The sequence below is a fragment of the Saccopteryx bilineata genome, chromosome 1 (assembly GCF_036850765.1).
Source record: "Saccopteryx bilineata isolate mSacBil1 chromosome 1, mSacBil1_pri_phased_curated, whole genome shotgun sequence".
Lineage (NCBI taxonomy): Eukaryota > Metazoa > Chordata > Mammalia > Chiroptera > Emballonuridae > Saccopteryx > Saccopteryx bilineata.
In genome coordinates this window covers 9,768,064-9,791,142 of record NC_089490.1, presented here as the reverse complement: position 1 = coordinate 9,791,142, position 23,079 = coordinate 9,768,064, and the positions used below count along the sequence as shown (strand labels likewise).

Here is a 23,079-nt window from a genome sequence, read left to right as displayed (position 1 = left end):
ATGGCTCGTAATGGGAGAAACTGAACAACATGTGAACACGGGGAATCAGAGCTGGAAGGCTGAGACACTGAGACACGAGGCAGATGGTCACTGAGAGAGAAGACAGGGGATGAGGACCAGGTGAGGGAAGGACAGGGGAGGTTATTGGTGCTGATCTGTCTCCTGTTCACTCTCAGGTGAAAGGGAAAAGGAAGAAATGAACAAATCATTCCAAGTGAAATCAGACTATCTTGGATGAAGAGGAAGAGAAATTGAATCCCTTTTGTAGTTCACTCTGGCGCACACATTGACACATATTTACAAAAGTAGTAACAACGAGATTCCAAAGGACACGTCACTCATGGGAGGTAATAATGCTTCACCTCCCCTGTGCCTTTTGCACAAGAAACCAGATCAGGAAATAGAGCGATGAGGGCGTTAGGTCAGAAATGCTGGGATGTGCAACACTAAGTGTTCCCTGTTACTGGACTATCAACTTTTTTCAGATAAAAACACATGTATTCACACAGGAGCTAGGGACTTCACCAGCGATGAGGAGTGAACAGGAGAGACACATATCTTGACAAAACTGGTTTTGCTATACTAGTCACACGACACCTGCTCTATATATTGGAGGGATGTATTCCTAATGATCATTCATAAGGAAAAAATATGACTGTAACCAGGATTAGGAGAAAACAATATAAAGCTTTGAATGATTAATTTTCTTTTTTATGAGACATCATAGTCAATTATTTTCTCATACCCTTCATATAAAAGGTGCAGATCAGAGATGTATCACTTTTCCACATGCCCTAAGACACTTCACTGTTCTGTAAGTTGTTTAATGTTAAGTGCTGCTGTCATTTGGTGCTGGTTTCAACAATAAAGCTGAAGAATAAAAACGGACATGGTTCAAATGATGTGGAGATGTTTTCTCTAAGTGTATGCACTCTAGTTGACCAGGGTCACCCTGTTAAATTTAATTGTCGAATGCCTCACCCCAAAATGGGCATGGTTGGATATTTTTCAAGTCCAGAAAAAATTATGTAGATTATTTAGAGACCTTGGAACACCTGGGTCATATGACCAAAGACAGTGGAAGAGGGACGCCCCACTCTCTCACATCTGACCAGTGAGTGATACAAGGTATTCATCATGACACAGGCTTTGAGGAGACAATGGACAGAGACACTGAATTCTGAAGGTTTGGAGTCATTTTTTCTGAAGGGTTTGGGAAGTATTAATTGCGTAATAATCGGCCCTTAAACTTGGATACTTCATAGAGGTGGTAACTTTGAATATTTTCTGGAAATACTTACATAATCATTCATATATTTACTCATTAATATAAACCAATAATATATGTGTATATTAAGAATCATGTATCCGTCACCACTTCACCTCACCAATGTCTTAATAGAACTGTGACAATTTACTGCAAGACAGAGCAGCCACTGTCTACGGGGAAATAACTGTGTAAATTGACAAACGGAGGAATGAGAAAGGATGGATGGTAAGAAATAGAATACAGACAGAGCTACAATGGAAGAAATTCTGTCTCAGACAGGGGTTAAGGACACTGGACATCCAGGAGAAGGACAGACCAACAGTGGACATTTGGATAAACAGGCCGGAAGGTCAAGGAGAGAAATATATCAGAAGATTTCAAGGGGATCAAAAGTAAAGGAATATCAGTAATTTTACCTATTTTTTCTTTAACATGTCCTGAAAAAAAGAAAAAAAAGAGGTCAATGTTAATTTTATGGGAGACAACCAACAGACAATTGAAGTTTACTGTTAAATTAAAATTTAAAATTAGGTTAATTTTAGATGAAGACACAAACACATGTCAAATCACACACGTTCCCCCAAACACACACCTACACACAGGCTCAGAGCTCACTACTATCCACTGGTGTTCTACAGTAAGTAAAGAGGTGGAAAGGGAGTTACTTTAATAAAATAATATAAAATTATTAAAATATAAATTTTGTTGTGTAATTAAAAATTTTAAAATAATTTTTTATTTGTTAACATTACATAAAGAAGGGGTGAGAGGTGGGAGGGAAGTGTGTGGACTCATAGCTGCTTCACTGTAGCTGTAGCTGCTGCCCTGTGTGCCGTGTCTGGGCAAGTCCAGGGTCAAACTGACCACCTCGTTGTTCCAGGTCCACGCTCTATCCCATGGGATCACTTCAGGCTAGGCTGAAAATATTCTTGGTCTATTTGAAATATTCATGTTTCTGTTACTCTCTTTATTCTGTTTGTTTGCTTAGTATGATCATTGGATACTTTAAAGACATCAGTGAGTGTCACTGCTGTGGCAGCGACATTGTGCATAGTAGCCACCACACTGTGGAAGGAGCACTGACACACAGCTCCTCCCAGTGACACAGGGTCAGGGGTCTGGGGGCTGCGTTCTCCATGCTTTGTCCACGGGTTGATTTTTAACCACACACTATATGAGTATCTGTTTTATCTGATCCTGAATGAAGAATATCTAAATACTCATGGCTGCCTAATTTAGGAGAGAGAATAAACTGAGATTCTCTGACAGATATACTGTTTCTCACTGATTTTACTGTGCCTTTCACTTAACCTTGAAATTAAATCCAAGCACACATACATGAGACAGGTTTTCTAAACAGTGTAAATAAGATCCAGCTAAAGTGAACATCTGCTAATGTTGTTTCTGCAATGTGGACAAGTCTCATCTATTCCATGAATAAAGAATATACCTTGAAAATCCATCCCACTGAAGTGATCACTGCAATTTAAAAACTACCATGTGATATGTAGGGACATAAAGGTTTAAAATAAATAAAAGGGAGACAGACAGATATGTGACTGGGGTGGGGACACACTACCACGTACAGAAAAGATGTGATGAAATTCTGCATTTGCCACCTGCAAACTTTTATTAACCAAGATCACCCCAATAAATTCAGTAAAATGATAAAAAACTATTTTAAATAGTTTAACAAAGTATATTTATTGAATTATGTAAAAATTTTAAAATATTTATTCTGATATTTTAAAATAAAATTATTCTTGATCCCTATTAACTCTATGTGGACCACTATGAGATATGTGTCATATTTAAAATGGTCTTTGAATGTGTGTATGTGTGTGTGTGTGTATGTGTATGTATATATTTATATACACATTATATATATATATATGCATATATATGTATGTGTTTCATTCTAACTGCTGTACCTTCATTGTACAAAGTTCCTACAATCACTGTACAACAGTTACTGAAAGACTGCTCTCATAGGTCAATACAGAATTATGTTTTATATGTGCATCTATTCACAAAATTCTTGTCCAGCTATTAGCTCTCAATGTTATTGTATCTGAGTGTCTTTTTTAACTCATGCCTGAATGAAGCTGAGTGAATCAGATGATGGGAAAGAAATGACAGTGAGGGAGTTTCTGAATCAAATGAACTTACTTTCCTTGGAGAAAACTTATACTCAGAAACTTTAAAAGTATCTATATTTCCAGATATCTTTTTCATAAAATTCATCTGACAGAATGGTTCTGTCTCCTTGATTGCAACAGCAAGGTAAATGCTGGGGTAACAATGGGAGAAGTGAAAAGAACAAATGAAGATGACTAATCAGGGTTAAATGGCCAAGACACTGAGACAAAGGCATCTAGATGATCACTGACAGAGAAGACAGGGAATAAGAAACAGGTGAGGGGAGGACACGGGGAAGAGGTTATCAGTACTTACCTCTCCTCAGTGTACTCATATCTGAAAAGAAAGTTGAAGAAATAAGAAACTTGTTTCATGTTAAACACAATATCAGTTAAGAAAGATAACAGGAATGGACCCAACCCTTCATACTTCATTATAGAGCACACATTGACCCATATTTGTGGGTTTTAAAAAAACTTCATCTTTAGGAGTCAATACTGTTTTTCCTCCCATATCCCTTGTGCACAAGTTACTAAGTCAGAAAATTAAATGAAGAGGGAGTTAAGTCAGAAATTCTGGGATGTGCAACCCTAAGCTTTCCCCTGTCACTGGATGATCACATTTTCAGTTTAAATTACAGATTCACTGATAAGACAGGGACTTAACCAGCGGTGCGAAGCATACAGTAGAGGTGCCCATTTAGCCAAAACAGTTTTCTTGCACTAGTCATATGACACCTGCTCTGTACATTAAAGAGATATATACATAAAGACCAATTTTATGCAGAAAAACGTAACTGTACTTGTTAGAAAAAGACAATATTAAGCATGAATGGTTAAATTTTCTTTTTCTTAAACACTGTGCTCAATAATTTTTCTTGCACCCTTCACATAAAAAGTACAGATCAGAGATGTATCACTTTTCCACATGCCACAAGACACTTCATTATTCTATAAATTGTTTATTTTTAATTACTGTTTATTTGCTTATGGTGTCACCATAATGTCAAAGAATAAAAAAAATGGCACAGTTAGATATTTTTAAAGGCCAGAAAAAGTCATGTAAAATATTTAAATACTTTGGGACATACTATGTCATATAATCAGGGACAGAAGAGTGATGCCCCACTCTGTCACACCTGACCAGTGAATGACATATTGATCATGACACATGGTTTGAAAAGGCAATAATCAGAGGCACTTTTTGTAGAAAGCTTAGAGTCTATTCTCTCAGGAGTTTGGAGAAGTACCAATTGAATACTAATGGGTCCTCAAATATGCAATGCTTTACAGAGGTCTTAAGTTGAATATTTTCCAGAAATACATACATATAAATTCATATATATATATATGTTAATATAAACCTATAACATATAAATTCATATATATATATGTTAGTATAAACCTATACTTATATGTATATATAAGAAACCATGTATCTGTCAGCTTGATACTCTTCATCTCACCAATGTCTTAATGGAACTGTGACAATTTACTGCAAGACAGAAGCAGCCCATGTTTACAGAAAAATAACTGTGTAAAATGAGAAGTGACGGAACGGGAAGGAACGTCAGGTAAGAGACAGAAATGAGCAAAGTTCTAAATAGGAAAAGCCCTGTCTCAAGAAGGTGGGACCAGGGGAGACAGTTGACTCCTAGGAGCAGACAGGCCAAAGGACAGCATTGGATAAAAAGGCTTAAAATATCACAGGCTGAAATAACCCAGATGTTTTTAAGTGGATCAAGAGTAAAGAATATCAACAATTTTACCAAATGCTTTTTAAATTTTTCTGAAAAAGGAAAAGAAGGTCAATGCCAATTTCTTGGAAACAACCCACAAAGAGAATTGAAATGTACTGATTAATTCAAATTTAAAATGAACCCAACCATGTTTCAGATGAACTCAGAAACACAAGTCATATAACACATGGCCCCACAATCACACACCTGCACACTAGCTCAGAGCTCACGGTTGTCCACAGGTATTCCACAGCAAATAGAAAGGTGGAAAATAGAGTTAATTAATTTTATTTGTTTATTTATTTTAGTGAGGTGAGAAAAAAAGAAAGGGTGAGAGATGGAGAGAGGATCAGGCAACATCAACTTCCATATGTGCCTTGAGAGGACAAGCCCAGGGTTTCAAACTGGTGACCTCAGCATTTCAGGTCCGCACTTTATCCATTGCGCCACCACAGGTCAGGCATTTTTATTTTACTTGTTAATTTATTTATTTTGGAGTTAATTTTGTAAAACAATTTAAAAATATTAGTTTTAATGTTTACTTTATAAAATAATTGTTTTGTTTTTAGAAAGGAATTTATTTATTAGTATTACTGTGAGAAGAAATGGGAGGCAATAGTGCAGTATATGGATGGACAGTTGTTTCACTTTAGCTGTAGCTGCAGCCCTGGGTGTCATGTCTGGGCAAGTCCAGGGTCGAACTGGCAATCTCAGTGTTCCAGGTTCACTCTCTATCCACGGGGCCACCACAGGCTAGGCTGAAAGTATTCTTGGTCTATTTGCAATATTCACGTTTCTGTTATTCCATTTGTTAGATATAGTATGGTCATTAGATGCTTTTAAACACATCAGTGAGTGTGACTGCTGCAGCAGCGACATGGTGCAGAGTGGCCATCACACTGTGGAAGGAGCACTGGCACACAGCTCCTCCTAGTGACACAGGGTCAGGGGTCTGGGTGCTGCGTCCTCCATGTTTTTGTCCATGAACTCACTCTTAACCATAGTATGTTTGACTTTCTCTTTTAATTCATTCCTGAATGAAGAATATCTTAATACTCATGGGTGCTGAATGCAGGAAAGAGACAGGACTACGATTATCTGTCAGAGATTCTGTTTCTCACTGGACCTTCTGGTGTCTTTCCCTTAACCTAGAAAAAAAATATCTAAGCACACATGTATGAGACAGGTTCTCTAAACACTGTACTTAAAAGGCCATAAAAGCCCTACATCTGCTAATTGTTGTCTCTACATCAGGGCAAAGTCTTTTCTATTCCATAAATAAGGAATATATCTTGCAAGTGATGTCAGAGAAATGGTGCCATGAGGGGTGCTCCTGATATCTCCCCTTGAAATTTCAACAAATTTAACAACTAAAGACAGAGAAAAATATCTCAGCAGCACCCGAAATATAAACACACCAGACAAAGGTATGATTGGGAGAAAAAAGTGGCTGAATATATAATCTACTCTGAAGGAAATAAGATGGAAAACTGGGTATTTTGCTCTCCTCACTGATCTGAGGAAGGAGTTGCTTTCATGTGAAGCTGAGTGAAGCAGAGGGTCAGAGGCAGAAGGAAGGAGCAGGGTAGCAGGGTTAGGGTAGATGATCAAGCAGAAGGAAGAACACGCCAGCTCTGCCTGAGATCAAAGACATGGGGCGAGCATAGGCATAAGGCTCAGACAAAGGTCGCCAGTGTATGGTGCCCATGGAGTTAGCATTGACCGAGTCATTACCAGAACCAGCATCATTGTGCATTCTTGGCTCTGTGGTCATGGGCAGTGTGTGAATGGCTCTACCTGGCACCTCTGGTGTGGGCGCGTGTGTGCAGGCTGGATGGCTTAACCTGAGATTATCAGTGATAGGCATCTGTGTGGGCTGTTGTCAGTGTCTCTGTGCGTCCCCAGCTGCACAATCACCAGCATGGGATGTGCACACAGGCTAGGGTCCTTGGGCCTGGGACTGCCTGGGAGGGGCACCTCCATGGGGCTTTTGCAGGCTTTTGAGTGGACTCCCATCTTTGACTGAGACCACAGGAGTCCTGAGCCTGAGTGGGTGAGTGCAGGTGTCTCTGTGCACTGTGCAGTCGTGGGGGCTGGGCATGCATGTGGTTTACTGTGGCTTACCAAACAGTGCACAAGAATAAAGCCTGTAGAGGAGAGGCGGCAAGATGGCACTGGAGTAGGCGGATGTACCAACTCCCACCTCCCAGAACCAAAGTGGATTACAACTTAATTTTAAGAACCATCATCTGGAAAAACCAACTTTGGACTAAACTAAGAGGACTCCTCAACCAAGGAACACTGAAGAAGCCACACTGAAAATGGTAGGAAAAACGAAAATGCGGAGAGGGCTGCCCAGCTCCCCAGAGCGAACGGCAACCTGGAGAGACTTGCATGGCAGGAAGTGAGTTTAGCGGAGAGGGGAGGGTCCTGAGCCCCAGGAACAAAGCCCCAAACAGCAGCCCCAGAGCCTAGAAGAAGCATATGGACAGTATTTAGCTGCAAAACAAGCCAGTATACTGTTTGTGAGAAAGAGACAGATTTCTCAGACCCAGGATTCTTCTTGAAGGGACTGCACAGAAAACCTCTCTCACAACCACTCACCTGGAGCTCCAGGGGATGAGGAGAAAGGAGAGGACCAGAGCAACGGGAAGAGAGTGTAATCTAGGAGGCACAGGCAGAAGAAACACTTTGAGAAAAAGCTATTCTAACCTCTGGACTGAGTCACTCCCCAAATCTGAAGTGAATATTTCCCCTGGAAACAGCAATACCATTAAAAGGAAGCAGGACACCAGCCAAACAAGCTCTCCCGCGGTACTTAGATCAGAGTCTCATAGAAGGAGGGAGCTTTTGGGACTATAGTAGTGAGTCTTAGGGTCTGACCTTCAGCACCCCCACCCACACGGCTAAGGGCTCACCCGAGGGCAGGCGGTGGTGAGACAGGGAAACGCGGTTCTGTCAGCAAGGGCGGAAGCTGGCTGGCCACAACTGAGGCCCAGGTGTGAGCTTGGTCTTGCCTGGGTGGGGAGGAGGAGGGAAGGAGGGAATGTGTGAAAGTGGTCAAGCCCAGCTGCAGACTGTCTGCAATTCAGCCTGCGGGGGAAGGGCATGAGCCCCAGAATGCGTGGAGACCCATACTTAAGCAAGGGCACAGGAGCGAATCCATGCCCCACCTGTGGAACTGAGACTTGTGGCTGGACACAGGAGCCAGCTCCTCCTGCAGGGGTGGAGTGAAAGCCCAGAACAGCTGGAGTCCCACAAATGAGCATGAGCATGCAGCCCTGTCCGGCGAGTGGAGCCAAGGCTTGCAGCCATTTCGTGAATGGGCTCTTCCTGTAGGAACGAGGCAAAAGCCCAGTATCAGGTGGAGACCTGCAACTGAGCAAAGGTGCTCACCCCTGCCCTCAGGGCCCAGAATAACACCACCCGTGGGGGCGGAGCAAAGGCTTAGGCCACCAAAGCTTGTACACCCAAGCACGTGATCACAGTCCCTCCCATGAAAAAGAGGCAGAAACCACAGCAACAACCCCAGTGGGCTGGCACAGGCAATGCCCATACCCTAATGCCCTAAGCAGCAGCAGCAGAAGGGGTGGCAGGCCTGCAGACAGACCACACCTAGGGAACACAAAGGCCACACACAGTGGACTCCAGTGGCCAAAACCTTATTTTACACAGACAAAATGAGAAGGCAGAGAAATGCAACAAAATGAATCAAGAGAAATCCCCAGAAAAGGACCTGAATGAGTCAGATATAACCAAATTACTAGATGCAGAGTTAAAATAACGATTGTTAGGATGCTCAAAGACCTTAGAACAACAATAGATGGTCATTATGAACACCTAAATAAAGAGATAGCAAATATAAAAAATAACATTAAAATAATAAAATAGAATCAGTCAGAAATGACAAATACAATATCAGAAATGAAGAACACAATGGAAGGAATTAAAAACAGGATGGATGAAGCTGAGAATCAAATCAGTGAGTTCGAGGACAAGATAAATGAATGTATGGAAGTGGAGCAGAAAAAAGAAAAGAACCTCAAAAAGTCTGAGGAAACTCTAAGAGAGCTCTGTGAAAACATGAAGAGAAATAACATCCGCATTAAAGGGGTTCCTGAAGAAGAAGAGAAAGAACAAGGAATAAAGACTTTGTTCAAACATATCATAGCTAAAAACTTCCCTAAATTAAAGCAGGAAAATGTCTTACAAGTTCAAGAAGCACAGAGAACTTCATTAAACAGAAACCCAAAGAAATCTACACCAAGACCATCATAATTAAAATACCAAAGATAAGTGGTAAAGAGAAAGTATTAAAAGCTGCTAGAAAAAAAAGGCTATCACCTACAAAGGAGCCCCCATAAGGATAACATCTGACTTCTCAACAGAAACACTTGAGGCCAGAAGGGAATGGCAAGAAATATTCAAAGTAATGCAGAACAAGAACCTACAACCAAGTCTACTTTATCCAGCAAGGCTATCATTTAAAATTGAAGGAGAAATAAAAAACTTTCCAGACAAAAAATTAAACTTAAGGAATTCACTACAACCAAACCAATGCTGAAAGAAATGTTAACGGGCCTGTAGTAAATAGATCAAAGGGGAAAAATAATATAGCACAAGAGGAATACAGTTTTAAAGAATAAAATGGCAATAAACAACTACATATCAATAATATCCTTAAATGTAAATGGATTAAATGATCCAATCAAAAGACATAGGGTAGCTGCGTGGGTAAGAAAACAGAACCCATACATATGCTGTCTAAAAGAGACACACCTTAAAAAGAAAGATGCACATAGACTGAAGATAAAAGGATGAAAAAAATATTTCACGGCGATGGAAATGAAAAAAAAGCTGGGGTAGCAATACATATATCAGACAAAATGGACTTTAAAACAAAGGATATAGTAAGAGATAAAGAAGGTCACTACATAATGATAAAGGGAGCAATCCAACAGGAAGATATAACCATTATATATATCTATGCACCTAATATAGGAGCATATAAATATATAAAGCAGACTTTGATGGATATAAAGGGCGAGATCAACAGCAATATTATAATAGTAGAGGATTTCAATACACCAGTAACATCACTAGATAGATCCTCAAGAAAGAAAATTAACAAAGGATCAGCAGACTTAAAGGACACACTAGATCAACTCGATTTAATAGATATCTTCAGAACCTTTCACCCTAAAGCAGCAGAATATACATTCTTTTAAAGTGCTCATGGTACATTCTCTAGGATAGACCACATGTTAGGGCACAAAAGCGGCATCAATAAATTTAAGAAGATTGAAATCATATCGAGCACTTTCTCTGATCACAATGGCATGAAAAGAGAAATCAACCACAACAGAAAAACTGAAAAATACTCAAACACTTGGAAACTAAATAGCATGTTATTAAATAATGAATGGGTTAACAATGAGATCAATTAAGAAATAAAAATATTCCTAGAAACAAATGATAACGAGCATACATCAACTCAAAATTTATGGGACACAGGAAAAGCAGTCCTGAGAGGGAAGTTCATAGCACTACAGGCATACCTTAAAAAGCTAGAAAAAGCTCAAATAAACGACTTGACCTTGCATCTAAAAGAACTAGAAAAAGAACAGCAAGTAAAGCCCAGAGGTAGTAGAAGAAAGGAAATAATAAAGATCAGAGTGGAAATAAATGACCTAGAGGCTAAATAAACAATACAGATAATTAATGAAACTAGGAGCTAGTTCTTTGAAAAGGTAACCAAAATCGATGAACCTTGAACTAGACTCACCAAGAAAAAAAAGAGAGAAGACTCAAATAAATAAAATTAGAAATGAGAGTAGAGAAATAACAACTGACACAACAGAAATACAAAATATTGTAAGAAAATACTATGAAGAACTGTATGCCAAAAAACTAGACAACCTAAATGAAATGAACCAATTCCTTGAAACATACAATCTCCCAAAAATCAATCTGGAAGAATCAAAAAACCTACACAAACCGATTATACCAAATGAGATCGAAACAGTTATAAAAAAACTTACAACAAAGAAAAGTCCTGGACCTGATGGCTTCACAAGTGAATTCTACTAAATATTCAAAGAACTAACTCCTATCCTTCTCAAGCTATTTCAAAAAATTCAAGAGGAAGGAAGACTTCCAAGCTCCTTTTATGAGCCAAGCATAATTCTGATTCCAAAACCAGGCAAAGACATCACAAATAAAGAAAATTATAGGCCAATATCACTGATGAATATAGATGCTACAATCCTCAACAAAATATTAGCAAACAGGGTCCAACAATATATGGAAAAAATCATACACCATGATCAAGTGAGATTTATTCTGGAGAGGCATGGCTGGTACAATATTCACAAATCAATCAATGTGATTCATCACCTAAAAAAAAGGAAGGAGAGAAACCACATGATAATTTCAATAGATGCAGAAAAAGCATTTGATAAAATCCAGCACCCATTCATGATCAAAACTCTCAGCAAAGTGGGAATACAGGGAACAAAGCTCAACATGATAAAAACCATCTATAACAAACTCACAGCCAACATCATACTAAATGGGCAAAAATTAAAAGCAATCCCCTTAAGATCAGGAAAAAGGCAGGGGTGCCCCCTTTCACCACTCTTATTCAGCATAGTCCTGGAAGTCTTAGCCAAAGCATTCAGACAAGAAAAAGAAATAAAAGGCATTCGAGTTGGAAAAGAAGAAGTAAAACTATAATTATTTGCAGATGATATGATATTGTATATAGAAAACCCTAAAGTCTCAGTAAAAAAAACTACTGGATCTGATAAATGAATTCAGCAAAGTGGCAGGATATAAAATTAATTCTCAGAAATCAGAAGCATTTTTATACACCAACATTGAACAGTCAGAAAGAGAAATTAAGGAAACAATCTCCTTCACTCTTACAACCAAAAAAATAAAGTACCTACGAGTAAATTTAACCAAGGAGACTAAAGACTTGTACTCGGAAAATTATAAAACATTGATAAAAGAAATCAAGGAAGATACAACAAGTGGAAGCATATACCGTGCTCATGGTTAGGAAGAATAAACATCATTAAAATATTTATATTACCCAAAGCAATTTATAAATTCAATGCAATACCAATTAAAATACCAATGACATACTTTAAAGATATAGATCACATATTCCAAAAATTTATATGGAACCAAAAAAGAACATAAATAGCATCAGCAATTTTAAAAAAGAAGAATAAAGTGTGAGATATCACACTTCCTGATATCAACTTATACTACAAGGCCATTGTACTCAGAACAGCCTGGTATGGGCCTAATAACAGGCATATAGATCAGTGGAACAGAACGGAGAACCTGGAAATAAACCCACAGCTCTATGGACAATTGATATTTGACAAAGGAGGTAAGGGCATACAATAGAGTAAAGACAGCCTCTTTAATAAATGGTGTTGGGAAAACTGGACAACTACCTGCAAAAAAATGAAACTAGACCGCCAACTTACACCATTCACAAAAATAAACTCAAATGGATAAAAGACTTAAATGAAAGCCATGAAACCATAAGCATCTTAGAAGAAAACATGGGCAGTAAGCTCTCCGACATCTCTTGCAGCAATATATTTGCTGATTTATCTCCAAGGGGAAGTGAAATAAAAGATAGGATAAACAAATGGAACTATATCAAACCAAAAAGCTTTTGCACAGCTAAAGACAATAAGAACAGAGTAAAAACACCAACTACACAATGGGAGAACATATTTGACAATACATCTGATAAGGGGTTAATAACCAAAATTTATAAAGAACTTGTAACTCTCAACACCAGGAAGACAAACAATTGAATCAAAAACTGGGCAAAAGAAATGAATAGACATTTCTCCAAAGAGGACATACAGATGGCCAATAGGCATATGAGAAAATGCTCAACATCACTAATCATTAGAGAAATGCAAATTAAAACCACAATGCGATATCACCTCACACCAGTCAAAATGGTGCTCATCAACAAAAGAAACAGAGTAAGTGCTGGCGAGAATGTGGAGAAAATGTACCCTTCTGCAATGTTGGTGGGAATACAGACTAGTGCAGCCACTGTGGAAAACAGTATGGAGATTCCTCAAAAAACTAAAAATCCAACTGCCTTTTGACCCAGCCATCCCGCTTTTAGGCATATACCCCAAGAACACCATAGAACTGATCCAAAATGAGAAATGCACCCCCATGTTTATGGCAGCATTGTTCACAATAGCGAAGATCTGAAAACAGCCCAGGTGTCCATCAGTGGAAAAGTGGATTAAAAGGCTTTGATACATATATACTTTGAAATACTACTCAGCCATAAGAAATGATGACATCGGATAATTTAAAGCAACATGGGTGGACCTTGATAACATTATACTGAGTGAAATAAGTAAACCAGAAAAACTAGGAACTATATGATTCCATACATAGGTGGGACTCAAAATTGAGACTCATGGACACAGATAAGAGTGTAGTGGATATCAGGGTGAGGGGAATGGAAGAGAAGGAGGAGGGGAAGGGATTGACATAAAGAAAAACAAATAAAAGGCGATGGAGGACCATTTGATTTTAGGTGATAGGTATACAACATAATTAAATGTCAAACTGATTTGGTGATGTTTTGTCTGAATTATGTATTCTAATTGATCAATGTCACTGTTAAAATTAATTTCTAAAAATGAAAAAGAATATGTCTTAAAAATATATTCCTCTGAAATCATCACTACATTTTTCAAAATAACATGTTACATGTGGGGACATAAATGTTAAATAACTTTTGGGGTGCAGTACTAAGTAGTGATGTAGACTTCTCTTGGAATAGTGCCTGACCTCTTAGAGATACGAGATTGACTTGAGTGAAGAACATATGAATAAAAATCCCAAAGGAAGAGCGTTTCGATAAATTAATATTAAATTAATACAAATGAAAGAAGAATGATTACTATGGTTAGAAAGAGAAAATAACCTGGCACAATTATGTAAAATTATTTATATACTTTGGATCACATGAGAATATGGTTCAGGGAAATAGAATAGCAAGCCTGCAGATTATACTTGATTTATGGTATGCTCAGTATGTTTAAAAGTTCAATAGAAGAAAGAGCATAAATCAGATAATTTGATGTCTGATCTCTTCCCTTAAGAATATGAATATTGGCCTTGGCCAGTTGGCTCAGTGGTAAAGTGTCGCCCAGTGTGTGAATGTCCCGGGTTTGGTTCACGATTAGGGTACACAGAAGTTCTCATCTGCTTCATCACATTTCTCCCTCTCTCACTCTCTCTCTCTCTCTCTCTTCACCTCCCACAGCCATGGCTTGATTATAGTGAGTTGGCCCTGGCTCCTTAGCATGGCTCCATGGCCTGCACCTCACATGCTAAGAACACCTCAGTTGTTGAGCAATGGAGCAATGCCCCAGATGGGCAGAGCATCACCCCAGTGGTCTTGCCAGGTGGATACGTGTTAGGGCACATGTGAGAGTCTGTCTCTCTGCCTCCCCTCCTCTCACTAAATAAAAAAAAGAAAAGAGAAAAAATTAGAATATTATCATCTGTACAATGGGCACTACAATCTGGGGATCATGCTGGAGAACCCAAGTGAAAGGAAGTTTTCTAGAAGAACTTTTGAATGAAAACAAGCACATTTTTCTTAACCCAATTCTCTTTATCTCATCAACATTTAAGTGAAATTATAGGACTCATCTGGAAGACAGAAGAAACCTAAGAATATATAGTAAGTGAAGGAGGGGCAATGAGAAAAGTAGAGGTAGAGAATGAGAAGGAAGATGAACATGGGAGAATTCTATGAGGCAGAAATAAAAATGGATAGTAAAATTTAAAATTCATGGACAAAGAGCAAAGATAGGGTGTGTAATAAATTAAACATGAGAGAACAGTCAAGAAAAGAAGTATTATTTTTTTGTTTTGTATTTTCCTGAAGTGAGAAGTGGGGAGGCAGAGAGACAGACTCCCCAATGTGCCTGACCGAGATCCACCTGGCATGCCCACCAGGGGGGCAATGCTCTACCCATCTGGGCCCTTGCTCCATCGCAACCGAAGTCATTCTAGCACTTGAGGTGGAGGCCATGGAGCTGTCCTCAGTGGCCGGGCCAACTTTGTTCTCATGGAGCCTTGGCTGCGGGAGGGAAAGAGGGAGATAGAGAGAAAGGGGAGCGGTGTGGGGGTGGAGAAGCAGATGGGTGCTTCTTCTGTGTGCCCTGGCTGGGAATCGATCCAGGTACTTCCACACACCATGCCGACGCTCTACCACTGAGTAAACTGGCCAGGGAGGTAAAGAAATCTTTTCTATGAAATATCTCACTAAAGGATTGTCAGTCTGAGAAAAGTTACCATTTTTTTCTTAAGTTCTTTTGAAAGAAAAATAGAAATCTTTTGTAAATATAATAGAAATAAACACTGAAAATTAAGACCAGTTGAAAATGTCCAGCTCAAAATCAATTAGTATGATGAAGATAATGAGAAAGAGTAATAAAGAAACTAAGCAAAACTGAAAAATAGTCAAGAGATCACTCTTTTATTTTGAGAAAAAAGAGAAAAATAAACGACATGTTTTCAAATGACTAGGTAAAAGGGAGATGTTGCAGAAGTGTCAGAGACCACCTGGAATGTTCTCTCAAACATATTTATTTATGAAAGGTCAGGTTCATGACTGTGACAGGGGAGTGACAGTCAACGCCCCATCTGTTCACACTGTTTCTGTTGACTAGTCCCATGGAACCGGCTCTGTACATTGAAGAGATCTATACCAGGTGGGATGTTCAGGATTATAACTGAATATAAGTAAAGGAAGCTGAATTTATTAGTCTTGAGAGTATAATTTAATTGTCATTAGAAAGGGAGGATATAAAATCTTGAATTTCTACATTATATTTTCTTTTGTGTGTGGAAACCAGCAGGAGACCAGGTGAGGGCAGGATGGCTCCCATTTCTGAAAGCGAGCAACTGAAGGGAGGTCATGCTGGGTGAACGGGAATGCACATTTATTCCAAGAAGTATTATCCTGGGCAGTGAGAGGGGCAGGAAGTCATGACCCTAAAGCCAGATTCCCACCACTGCTCTGATCCCGGCATCTCCTCAGCTGCTCTGTCCACAGTGATCATTCCTGTGCCAGTGTCCCCAGTGGGTGTGTCATGGTAGGCTAATCATTCATCTTTGTCACAACCATAAAAGAACCTTACACATTTGACCTGTTTACAGTTCATACAGATTAGTTCTAATTCTGTCTAATTAACCCATTCAGTTAAACAGCTCATCAAAATTGATAGTCTGTTATGTATTTAAAATTAAAATAATCCGCACATATTACAAAGGCTTCTTTTCCACAAACTAAGTATCTTTCATTTATTTAAACAATTTTCCTGAATTGGAGTTTGGTAACCGGGCAAATTCTGACAACTATCACTTCATGTGCTCACCAATGCTGATTCCCAGGGTTAATACGGGTTTGCTGTGAACACTGAGTGATGGGATGTTAGAAGGAGATTATGAGAGCCCTTCTGTGGAAACTACTTTCTTTACAGACACACCACATAACTCTGTGAGAAAGTCTTCTTGGTTCTTTTCAGACGTTCAGTGCCCAAAATATCCAGCCCATCACTTCACTCATGTTTAAACTTACCGTTTTCTTTGAGCTCCTTAGAAACTTGATTATTTGAAGGTGTTCGTTCCATGGTTAGAAGTGCAGTTGACTTATTTTTCGGTGAAATAGTAGTTATAATGCAAAAATAGAAACACAAAGACTTTTTTGTTGATTCCTCTGTAGATTAAAACAGCTTTTCTTTCATTTCCTTCCTGCAAGCAAACAGAATCAAGACCCAGATCAGTTTCCTCAGAAGTGACCTCCATCACTTTCTAGGACTCAGGGGAGACTGGCGTCTGGGTGTGGCCCACGGTGGGGAACTGAGGACAGGGTTAGGATGGGCGGAGCCTCTCTCCTGGATCAGGGGTGGGCTTTGACCAAGGTCACCTCCCCTGGCAGCAGCTCCCCAGGAAGTGGAGAACGCTCTGTCTGTCACAGGCCTGCTCTCATCCCCAAGTTCCTTCCTGAGGGCAGTGTGAGAAGCTGTAAGGGGAAGGAAGATTCTGGATCTTTTGAAGGTTTGCCTGAGTGAATTTCTGATGGTGTTTGAGTAAATGATTACATTCCAGAAGGGGGCGCAGGGAAAAGAGACTCAGAGTGTTCTTACCCGACAGAAAGTGAAAGCCACTGACAGGAAGAGAACTGAGGGGGGCCGGGATGATACAGGACAGAGAGGGGACCCAGAACCTACAGCGATCCAGCCACACACGTTCTCAGGACCAGAGAGACGAAGATTACAGTCTAGTGTTTAAGACAGAGAGGATCAGAGCTTTTCTAGAAAAATCCTTAAGGTTTTCTAAAGGGAGAAATAAGTTAGAACACTATATTCAAATTATGAAGGTCAAATATGCTAAATTTAGACCCTTTTCTGTTAAATTTTCATTGTTTCTGTTGACATCTTAGGTTCTGCACACACACACACACACACACACACACTGCTCTTCCTCACCATAATAAAACTTTCTGTTTAGATTTACCTGGTTGAGCCATCAACAGAAATGTATCAGTTTCTGAGGGTCATAGGACATCTTTCTCCTGTGAAGCCTCTTCTGAAACACAGAAAGCTAGAAGCTTCGCTCAGAGGCCGGAGGTCTCCTCCCTGCGCGGCCCCAGCAGGGATGTGAGAGGAGCTCCCGGATGTGGAGAGCAGCTGGGGACTGCAGACTGCACTTTGTTCCCTCATTCCTGTGACGGTGATAGAGACCTCACCTGGCCATAAAGCCACGTGTATGATCTAGATATCAGTGCTGTGCTCATGTGAACACACACACACACACACACACCTCTAAGAAGGTTGTCTCTCTGCCTGCTTTTGTTTCTTTTTAATACTATTGTCTACAGTAGGGATTTACAGGAAACATTCTCAGATCTATGTATTCATCTTGTTCAGAGTAAGGACTGTGTGTATAAACTACCTCTGCCACGTTTTGCAGTCTAGACTTGTTCATCGTACAGTTTATGGAGAATGCACCCAGGATGCTGAGGGGAGCTGTTTCCTCTGACAGCTCAGCCCCACAGGTGCTCAGAGTGTCTGTGCACAGAGCTGGTGCAGATGCTCACAGTCTCAAGAGGCTGCTCTCAGGACACTGGGCACTCGATGCCCACAGCACGGAGTTAGAATTCTCTCAGTGGCTCTGGCAGGAAATCAGGGCCACCACCTTTCATTGGTTGTTATGTCACTTCCACTCAGTTTAACCTCTTAGCACATACACTAAACCCTATGGATCATAACCTGAATTTACTAAGAATCTTTTTTGTGTGTGTGTGTGTGTGTGTGTATTTTTTCTGAAGCTGGAAATGGGGAGAGACAGTCAGACAGACTCCCGCATGCGCCCGACCGGGATCCACCCGGCACGCCCACCAGGGGTGATGCTCTGCCTACCAGGGGGCGTCGCTCTGCCGGGACCAGAGCCACTCTAGCACCTGGGGCAGAGGCCAAGGAGCCATCCCCAGCGCCCGGACCATCTTTGCTCCAATGGAGCCTCAGCTGTGGGAGGGGAAGAGAGAGACAGAGAGGAAGGAGGGGTGGGGGTGGAGAAGCAAATGGGCGCTTCTCCTATGTGCCCTGGCCGGGAATTGAACCAGGGTACCCCGCACTCCAGGCCGACGCTCTATCGCTGAGCCAACCGGCCAGGGCCCTAAGAATCTTTTGATTGATCTCCTGGTTCCTTGGATTTGACCCCTGACTGAGGGTCACCATCATGCACTTCTTTGTTCTTAAAGAAGCTTGTTCAGCCTTGGCTGGTGAGCTCAGGGGTAGAGCATCAGCTGGAATGTGGAAGTCCTGGGTTGGACTCCTGGTCTGAACGGGCAGGAGAAGCAACCTTCTCCATCACTTCCTCTTCTGTCTCTCTCCCTCTCTCTTCTCCTCTCACAGCTGTGGCTCAAATAGTTTGAGTAAGTTGACTTCCTAGCTGAGGATGACCCTGTGGCCTACCCTCAGGGTCTGAAATAGCTCAGTTGCTGAATCAGTGTCCCCTAATGGGCAGAGCACCTCCAGTAGGGGGCTTGCTGGGTGGATCCCAGTCTGGGCACATGTGGGCATCTGTCCCTGCCTCCCATTCTCTCACTTAGTAAAAAGAAAAAAGAAAGCTTGTTCCATGTCTGAGAGGACCCTCCATGTACTGTCCCCTCTCAGGAAGGAGATTGGGGTGACTCAGTGAGAAGTTCCCAAGCTCACGCCCCCTCCCGTCACCCAGCCTTGAGAAGTCGTGGGTCGAGACATCTGCCCGAGAAGAAATGAGAGCTGTGCTGTTTGAGGCTGTTCTTTTCCATGAAAGGACGGATTAAGAACAGGACTCAATGGTCTTCGTGCAGAAGGGCCCTCAGAAGGGAAGCTCCAGAAGGTTCTCCCAGTGTGGGGGCGTCAGGGACCTGAAGGAGAGCGTGTCCTGCACCTGCCCCGACACCGGCGTCCCGGGGGTGTTTCCACGTCTCAGCCGTGAGCCTGGGACCTGAGTGGGACCCTCTTACCTCTGGTCACAGTGCCGGCCCCACGGCCGAGGGGAAGACAGTTAAATCAGAAATGAACTAAGCCAGAGAGTAACACCCGGTGTCATTACAGACATTCCCCTGGAAGGAGGAGGAGTTTCCACCCAGTAAACTTGCTGGAGCTCCAAGCTGCTCAGGGGACCCTGCCCCGCAGACTGAGATGGGGGTGATTCTCCACCATGACCCTACGGAGCTGAGAGAGGTCAACAGTGATGGAGGCGGTTCTGGGCCCCTGCCCTGGGCGCCCCCACCTTGTTGGTACAGACAACTGCTTCTGCTCCCCAGTTAAGACTGTGTCTCACTCAGGCATGCCAGTTCTTTGTGGAACTGTCCATAATCTCAGATTTTGGCATTTTTGCTGAAGATATTTCTTTCCATACTGTAGAGTGTGTGGTCCTGATGCCTCCAGGGTGGGCTCTATGGTCCTCCCTCTAGGTTTCAGACCTGCTGAAACCCAGTGCTCTGCGGGGCAGGGCGGGGGTCTCATGCATGAGTTCTCCAGTGCACTGTGCTATTTATTTATTTATTTATTTATTTTTAATTTTTCTGAAGCTGGAAACGGGGAGAGACAGTCAGACAGACTCCCGCATGTGCCGGACTGGGATCTACCCGGCACTCCCACAAGGGGGTGACGTTCTGCCCAACAGGGGGCGATGCTCTGCCCCTCCAGGGCATCACTCTGTCGTGACCAGAGCCACTCTAGCACCTGGGACAGAGACCAAGGAGCCATCCCCAGCGCCCCGGCCATCTTTTGCTCCAATGGAGCCTCGCTGAGGGAGGGGAAGAGAGAAACAGAGAGGAAGGAGAGGGGGAGGGGTGGAGAAGCAGATGGGTGCCTCTCCTGTGTGCCCTGGCCGGGAATCGAACCCAGGACTCCCGCACACCAAGCCGATGCTCCACCACTGAGCCAACCGGCCAGGGCACACTGTGCTCTTTTAAATCCTATTTACCAGAATAGAATTAAGTCACATATCAAATCACAGGGTCAGGGTCATGATTTGTTAATCCCCTAATACCATGCTTCTTGTAAATGTGAAGTTTGCACTGTTCACACCGTGTGAAATGGTAAAAACATAGTCAATGCATTTAGAACAAATTAGCAGATGAATGAAATGATATTCATCTTTCTTTGTACGTATTGTGTTTATCGCTCTACTTTCATGTACATTTTCAAAGTAATGCTCATAGAAGAATCCATACATCTTCTTTTCCTAAAGTTTGCTAATTTTTCCATCTCCATTTCTCTCTGTGAATGATCTGCTGAGAAGAATAAGGAGCCTGTCTCTCTGTCATTCTCTCTCTCTTTACTCCCTCCTTGGTATATCGTTGATCTTTGAACACACAGTTTCAGATAATGTGAGAAGGTCACGCAGATGTTTTTATTGCCTGGAAAAGAGTGATAACAGCAATAAATTTCCACAACCAACCTCTTAGTAAAGATATCGGTGTACATTGGTTAACCTTTGTTACATGGTCCATGGGGCTGAGAAGCCAGAGATATCGTTTTTATTGCTAGGAAAGTATTTTGATTTAGACATTTTTAATGTTTTTTATTGTTGAGAAATGAGAAAAATTTTAAGTTTTATTAAATTAAAGATAAGGTATTGGGACATTTCAGAGCTGGAATCATGACAAAGACAGCACACAAGCACAGTTAGAGAGAAGGAGAGTTGAGAAGAATCTGACAAGTGACCAGGCAGGTCAGAGGGACTTTCAGAAAGACTGAAGAGCTAGTGTCTGGGGAGAGCAGACAGAATGCTGGGAGGTCATTTCTGCAGGGAGATTTATAAGGCTGGTGACGGACTTTGTTAATAACCGAGTTGATATGTGGTGACTCTGGGCTCGGTGTGAGGTTGTGATAATTAGACACAAACATCACGGGACATGGCAGTACGTGGGATTCCTTCTCAAAAAGTCCCAATGGTGACAAACCCAGACCACTGATTTACTGAGAGGCAACAAGCAGCTGGGACAATTCCTGTGATTTTCCTGCACAGACAACACAGCTTCTCACACTCTTTCATCCTCCTCGACACTCAGACTCATCCTTCTTCTCTGGAGCCCACAGTTCCCTCTCCCTCTGCTCTCGGGATGTCCCGCCCAGGTTTTCAGGGCTTGTCCTCAGGAATTATTCACTCTCCACCAGATCAGTCCTTATGCAGATTAACTTAGTCAACTCACAGCTGTAGCCTATCCTCTTATCCACGGATTTGACGGTGGTCTTCTGCTGTGAGGTCTTCTCCTCCCTGCCGTCTCTCCTGCTGACTTCAGGACTGGGCGCCCACCTCACTCTGTTCCTCCTCAGCACAGTCACCTCAGGAGATACCTTTTCTCCTGTACCTTCCACCCTCACTCTCTGCTCTCCTCTCTACATGAATATATGTTTTGCTATCTCCCAATTAAAAACTGATGAGCAAATGTGTAGGTGAGGGGGATTGGAGATGGCTTGTGTCACCTCATCTAGTTCATCAGTCAGTATCACTGTCTCAGCCTTTTGACTTTTTAAAAAAGATATACAATTCTTTTTTAAATATCTTTATTTTTCAAGTTGTTGGATGAATAGTGTTATCCTGATGTCACCCACCACATTCAACTTAGAAAAGAATTCAACAGGACCATTTATGCTGTTCCATAAGGTAGACTTCCTTCTTCTTCTTTTTTCACAGCTGTGTAGTAGTCCCCTGTGTAAATGCCCCTCAGCTCTTTTATCTGCTCATTGACTGAAAGGCACTTGGGCTGCTTCCATAGCTTGACTATTGTAAATCATGCTGCAGTAAACATAAGGTTGTCGATATATTTTGAGTTAGTGTTTCAGGTAATTTTGATATATTCCCGAGAGTGTAATTACTGGGTCATGGATGTATTGGAGAGTAATATGCAAGTGACATAAGCCAGTCAGAGAAAGATTAGTACCATAGATTTCACTTGTATGTGGAAACTAATGAACAAAGTAAACTAACAAACAGAATATAACCAGACTCACAGGTACAGAGGACAGGCAGACAGGTGTCAGAGTGGAGGTGGGTGAGTGGAGGGCTGAGTGAAAAAGCTGAAGGGATTAAGCAAAAAGAAATAAATTTCTACAAAACTCAGATGGAGAGCAAACATGGTGATTGTCAGAGGAGCATCTGGGAGATGTCAGGGTTAGATCAGCTCATGAGGTGAAGGCCCCCATGGTGCAATAAGTGCTCTTTATAGAAAATTAAACAAGGTCACATTCTGAACACTGGAAGTACGAGTTCAACATAGGGACTTTGAGTTGGGAACAGGGGAGTACAATTCAACCTGTATCATAGTGTATAATGAAGAGGAAAGGGAAAGGGA

At 41.4% G+C, this 23,079-nt stretch overlaps 1 protein-coding gene and 1 long non-coding RNA gene across 2 annotated transcripts in view; both read right to left on the bottom strand.

Annotated features, from left to right (window-relative positions):
* Nucleotides 1–23,079, bottom strand: part of LOC136319150 (uncharacterized) — a 348,276-nt gene that overhangs the window by 86,927 nt on the left and 238,270 nt on the right. The window lies entirely within an intron of this gene.
* On the bottom strand, nucleotides 1,679–17,826 carry LOC136324664 (uncharacterized). The gene is made up of 4 exons (XR_010729127.1): nucleotides 17,742–17,826; nucleotides 16,804–16,976; nucleotides 3,725–3,745; nucleotides 1,679–1,707 (listed from the first exon to the last, which is right to left on the bottom strand). It is a non-coding gene; the product is annotated as an uncharacterized lncRNA (long non-coding RNA).